General features: G+C 38.6%; 1 protein-coding gene across 1 annotated transcript in view; it reads right to left on the bottom strand.

Annotated features, from left to right (window-relative positions):
- The window catches only part of SH3GL2 (SH3 domain containing GRB2 like 2, endophilin A1), a 94146-nt gene that overhangs the window by 32817 nt on the left and 54665 nt on the right, over positions 1 to 6664 (bottom strand). The gene's annotated exons all lie outside the window — the stretch shown is intronic.

Below are 6664 nucleotides of genomic sequence, written 5' to 3'. Positions count from 1 at the left end.
AGGATGGATTAATGAGGATCCCAGTCTCCACCACGTCTTTCAGTTAGAATGTTTGTGAAGTACAAATTTTCTTGGCAGAACAGTAGCAAAACTTGCTTCTTAGCAAATGTGCTGTAGTTTCCAGAACTGACCTTTTACCACAGAGCTCAGCAGAAAAATTCCCACTGATTTTACAAATACAGAATCAAGGAAAGCAGCAGTGTTAAGGAGTGATGTAGTGTTAAACATCTGACCTGCTTAGTGGATGGAGAAAGGGCTCCGGATGTTGCCTACCTAGACTTTAGTAAAGCCTTTGACATCATTTCATACAATATTCTCCGGGAGAAACCAGACAAGTGCATTTTTCACTGTATGAAAAACTGGCTAGATGGCTGGGCCCAGAGAATGATGGTGAATGGAGTTAAATCCAGCTGGTAGCCGGTCACCAGTGGGTGTTCCCCAGGGCTCAGAATTGGGGCCAGTTCTCTTTAACATCTTAATGACAGATGAGGGGATTGAGTTCACCCTCGGTGAGTTTGCTGATGATACCAAGCGGGGCAGAAGTGTTGGTCTGCTGGTGGGCAGGGAGGTTCTGCAGAGGGATCTGGAATGGCTGGAGAGATGGGCCAAGGCCGAGTGTGTGAGGTTCAACAAGGCAAAGTGCCGGGTCCTGCATTTGGGTTACCACAATCCCAGGCAGTGCCACAGGCTGGAGGCAGAACGACTGTAAAGCTGTCCATTGGAAAAGGACCTGGGGGTGCTGGTGAGGGAAGCTGAACATGAGCCAGCTGTGTCCAGGTGGCCAAGAAGGCATCCTGGCCTGTATGAGAAATTGAGTGGCCAGCAGGACCAGGGAAGGGATCATGCCCCAGGTATACTCAGCACTGCTGTGCCCTCAAGCGTTACCAAGCATGGGAACAGGCTGCCCAGAGAAGTGGTTGAGTTACCATCAACAGATAATGGTGTAAATGATGGTGCACTTGGGAGCACATGGTTAAGTGATGGACTTGGCAGTGCCAGGTTAAGAATTGTACACATATAAGTTCATATAAGTTCATATGACTTACACAGTTCAGAAAACAGTTGATCATTATTTTAAATGTGTTTTCCAACCTAAATGATTCTATGATTCTATACCAATTCTATAACAAATGCTGCATTCTGCTTATGAGTAATCTAATTTTAAATTAATCTTGTTGAGGTTCTCCTCATAAGCTTCTCATCCTTTATATACTTTTTCCTTGGATTCTTGAGTCTCTTATGTTAACAGAAAAGTAACTGGAGTTGGTAACATTGTTCTAACCAGATCTCAGAAATACCAGCCCAAAAGTAAACAGCAATGTTAGACATTTTGGAAAAAAGCTGTTAAAGAAATGCCAACCTTGCAACAGTTTGACATTTCATTAGTAGCTATCAGCTGCTATTTGTTACAATGTAATACAATCAGTATTTAACCACTATAGGGCAGCAGTCCACAGATAAAGCCGTAAGTCTTTTGCTTTAAACACGATTTTATGTGGTTAACAAGAATACAAAAAAGCTTTGTCTACTCTAGGGAGTCATTTGCAAAACAACCTCCTTCATGGTTAGAAGTAGCCTGGCTTCAGAAGTCCTTCAGATGCTAGGCTGCCATTTGGGACAATAATATTTCCAAACTACTCAGGAGGGGACCTTTACTATGCAAAACCAGGTGACTCACCTACACCTGGTCTCCCAGTGCTGTCAGCAAAAGTGAAAGTCAAGTAGTTTACACTATAGCTATTCTGTCAGATAGATATAGTAAGGACAACTTAGACCTGAAGATGGAATTGTAAGAAGCAGTAGCATAGTGGCATGCTGAATTACACCTACTGCTGTTCATGAAAGCTGGGAAAGAAGGAATGAATGAAAGTATAGCTACACTTTAGGTATGCACATCCCAAATATGCAAATGATAGTACTTTGATTCTCTAGATTAAATGAAAATGTTGAAGGTCAAAAATTATTCACACAAAATCCAATGATAGCAAGCACCATGACCGTTTCCTAGGTACATCACCCTTAACACTTAGCTTTACAGGATAATGGCATTACAGCATCAAACATCCAAAAAAAAAAAAAAAAAAAAAAAGACAACTTCTGTATCTTCTCCTTAAGACTAAAGAATTATTTGTGTCTTGAGCTTGAGCTACTACACTGATTGGCAACAATAATTTGGTATGAAATTTGCAGGATAGTTTTTCATCATCAGTTTACATTGTGTTAGGGATTACAATACATATCAGTACGGATTAATGGGTTTTTTAAAAATAATAAATAAAATTATTTTATATAAATAGTATATATATGTATAAATGTACATATATAAGTGCTAGTATTTCTCTCTTTCACCATTAGCTAATGGCAATTCAAAACCCAGGATTTTAGTGGTTGAAAAGTATCTAGAAATGAAACTAGGAAGTATGGAGACAGATAAATCATACTGGATTTTGCAATATCTCCTTTTTCATACTCCATTTATGCTCAATATGTCACTCACTTTGAAGTTGTGTAGACTGGTGGACAATAAATTAGCTATGTTGTGAATATGGATGAACTGTGAATAACATTTTCCCTGTGACCCAATTCTTTAGCTACTCTGTGACTGATAGGATACAGAAAAATAAACCATTTTTTTAATCTTCTCCTTGAAATATGCAGGAGTTGTGATGGGATTTAGAAATCTGTCACATTGTGCCTCCTGATTACGGTCCAAGAATCTCATATCCAGACACTCTATGCCAATATAAACATGGACAAATGCTAAACAAGAGATACAAAAAAAAAAGATATTCTTGACACACAAGTATAGCAGGACTTTTCAAAAGCTAAAAGAACATCATTTATAAAGACACTGTGAATTAGCTTGGTGAACACAATCTGACAAATCAGGGCAAAAAATTGTATGGATACATATATTCTTGGTGGTCTCAATACTTACTTTTCACTTCTTACTCTTGAACCCTTCCTGAGGTTCTCCACTACAAATATGTGGACCATGACAAGGCGGCCATTAAATCCTGCTTGTATTAGAACTTTTACTAAAGAGATACATGGGAAAGCAAGCTTTGGCCTTTGCAGTGGTGGAAAACCAGGAGCTTGGAGAAGACTCCCTTCCAGCACCACAGAAATGTACAACTGGTACTGCCATTACCCTTCTGAAAGGGGACGGGGGTCGTGGGGAGGGGTTGAACTAGGAAAACTAAAGCCAACTGCATCTCCTTTTAAAGATGTCAAAAGATGGTAAAAAGTCACAACCCAAAGTCTTTTTCCTAAGGGAAGAAAGGATACTCCCGTCTACACACTATCTCCTGTACTTCACAAACATGAGGCAGCATCTATTTGTGGAGCTGTCAGAAAAAAATCATTACAAGCTCTTGTGTCCTGGTGGCCACCCAACCATTTGCTTTTATTTCTGATCACTACATACCACAGTATAATCTGTTCATGCATCAGTTCTGCCACGAGCTACCCTGACTTAGTATTTTTATAGTTTCAGCAGCAGTACAACCTCTGCTGAGATAACCTGGCAGTGCTCTCCATTCTCATGACTGATGACCCGGTTTTTTTTAGTAGAAAGTGGGGAGATGAAAAGGTTTTGCGGCTCTACAGTTTCTATTTCATTCTCAAGCTTATCTTACCACAGCACAGCCACTCTGAAGGATAATGCTACTTTAAATTACTGACAAAATTGAAGAAAGAATTACTGTGCTTAATGGAAAAGAGCATGTAATTTGCTCTTATAACAAACATTTTACTTATCTTTAGGAGTAACTGATAAGTTTCTAATTCTTATTTGCTGTATAAAGTTCTTTTGTGAAGCTGGGCTTTTTCCAACACACTTTTTCTTAACATATGATGTTGCTTCTGTCAAACAGAGCAAAATGAACAGTTAGAATTGCAAATGAGTACTCCCTTCTCATACTGTGGGCGTGTCAGAAAAAAAAAGGAAAAAAACCCCTAAGTTTTACGTATGAAAAAAACACCCTAAAATAAGGACATTATGCCCTCAATAGCTTTATCAACAACAAATTTTACAATTATAATAAAATTTGAAACTGAAAAAAGAAATCAACACAAAACAATACCAAGTTAAAGTTTTGTTCTCCTGACACAGGAAAAAATTCCTATGTAAAATTCTGAGAAATTTTAGCTCTAAAAGACTGCAAGATTGGGACCAGATGTACTAACCTACAAGCTGACAGAGCTAGCCTTTTCTTGAAATGAGGCTGCTAATGCTTCTATGTCACTGCTCTTTGCATGAAGAGTAGTATCTACTTCCTCAACTTTTCTCTCTTTTGTATCCTGGAGCTGTAAGTCTGCCTGGGTAACACTGGGACTATTTTTACACACAGTATATACCTCATCATGCTAGTTCAATCTATCAGGACTTGCAGGCTTGCCACTGCTCAGGCTGAGGTACACACAGGCTTGCCAGTGCTGAGGAGATGTACACCGGAATTTTGACATACAAAATGCAGCAAAAGGATATGTCTAAAAACTAAAAGCCTCTCACATTCCTCATGAAGCTATAAAGCCTCCTGCAAGCTGCAAACAAAAGCAATAAAACTGAAGCTTTTATGACACTGGCCATCTCATGTGATACAATCAAGGAGATGACTGATCTGAGCTCTGTTCAAACAACTCAAATGATACAGCACGATGATGTTTTGTTCTTCCCTGCAATCTCTTCTGTGTAATAGCTTCTGGTTCAGATGCCCTTTGTAAAGTTGGGAACCCACAAGATCAGTACCATTAATAACTTCAGAAAGATTTTTACAGTTTAGGGCATCTGAACAATACCCAGAAATAGTAACTGCCAGTACACTATAGAGTCGATTTAGGTATGTTTAGGAATTCCTCAAACAGTTTGAATTAATATTTTGAAACAAGTGAAGGGAAGAAGGAACTCACAGAAAGTGGAGGCAGTCCAAAAGAAACTATTAAGGTCATCTAGTGCACAGGAGAAATTTGTACGTGGATAGTACATATTAAGCAGGTTGCTCTCAGCTTCTACCACAAAAATTCTCTGCTACCTCAGAACTAGTTTCAGTGTCATGCAAGTTAGCAAATCTTCTGCAATCTTGAAAGGCTGCAGAGGGCAAGAAAATCATGCTCTTCCTCATATGATGAATTTGTATCTTACAGTATTTCTTGGTATCTTGTGTTTTTAACAGATCGTATGGAAGATACCTTGCACTGGAGGTTGGTGACCTGTTGATTCACCAACGCCTTTTCTGCCATAATATTGGCAGTGCTGAGAACTAAGTCATCAGTAAATATGTGTCGGTTACAAAGTAAGGTAAGAAAGGCAGAAGACAACATTACAAATGCACAATGTGTGAATCCCTCCATATGTGTCAATACCACCAAGTCTGGTTGATTTATCATAGCATCAGTGAGATTTTTTCTGGTGATTTCCACTTAGAAAGGTGCCCTTAGAAAGTGTTAAGTAATTAGATACACAAGAGAGAGACAACTTGTTTGCACAGCAAAAATATCAAGGAACATTCTCCATGATCCACGAGCTTAATTATATAGTGTTTCTTAATTTAATTACCTACTAAAAATCCATTCATCTACAGCTCTTGATAAGTTAAGTGATCAACCATTCTTACTTGGGTAAAGCCATTCTGGCTCTCATTACAGACTTTGCGGCTGCTAAGTCACAGAAAATCTTACTTTCTTTTGTATGTAGGCAAGAGTTATTTTGACTTGTATTTTGGCTATGTATTTTGATTGTACTGAGACATTAAAATTACTGCATGGTAGCCTGCTGTACCTAATTAAAGGTTTTGCTTTTAAATCACCAGCTTTTACAAAGGATAAAATAAGAATGGTGATTTCATATTACATCTGTCAGACTTCTCAATGGAGAAAATAGTAATAAGGGTTTTCAGACATGTCTTGCTGCTTTGTGGATATTTGAGACAATTGCAGCAATGTACTGCAAAGGATTGCTGTGTTTTATCCCAGGTGGTATTTGTAAAAATTTTTAAGGACTAAGTCAATTAGTGAAACCTTTGTGTCTAGACATACCACTCCCATGCTTTATTTTCAATTCTATATTCCTAGTTACCTCATGGAAATACTTTGACCAACAGAGGCAACAAACTTGATAATGTTAAGATTGTTGACTGCATGTACAGGGACAACATTGGAAATCTTTGGAGCTCAGCTGAAGCCAGAACTGGCAAGGAACACAAAGAAATGCAGGAAAAGCTTCTTTAATTGCATTAGAATAAAGAGAAAAATGCAGGCTCCTTTCTGAACAGGGTGGGAACTACTGTAAGGGGTAGGATAAGGCCAGGATGCCTAGCATTCCTAATCTTGGTACTGATGCTTTTTGAGATTATCCCAGTAATTAGAGATTCTACTGTCTGCATGATCAAGCAGATGAATGAAAATATGGCTCAATCAGTTTCACAGGGTAATGGTTCATACTCTACCTATAGGCTGATAACAATTGGTCTTGATCAAGGGTCTGCCCTGGAATCTCACCATCTGTTCACCATCTTTTTATCAAGTTAAATATTTAGAGGAGAAGAAATTTTAAGAAAGCAGGGTATAACTAAGCCACAACTGCAATGCAGAGCTACAGAAGCATCACCTCAAAATGCATGCAGATAAAGAAATCTGCTGGCTTTAAGGCTGGTAATCATTAAGC

The sequence above is a fragment of the Corvus brachyrhynchos genome, unplaced genomic scaffold (genome assembly GCF_000691975.1).
Source record: "Corvus brachyrhynchos isolate BGI_N302 unplaced genomic scaffold, ASM69197v1 scaffold93, whole genome shotgun sequence".
Lineage (NCBI taxonomy): Eukaryota > Metazoa > Chordata > Aves > Passeriformes > Corvidae > Corvus > Corvus brachyrhynchos.
This window is presented reverse-complemented; position numbering and strand designations above follow the sequence as displayed.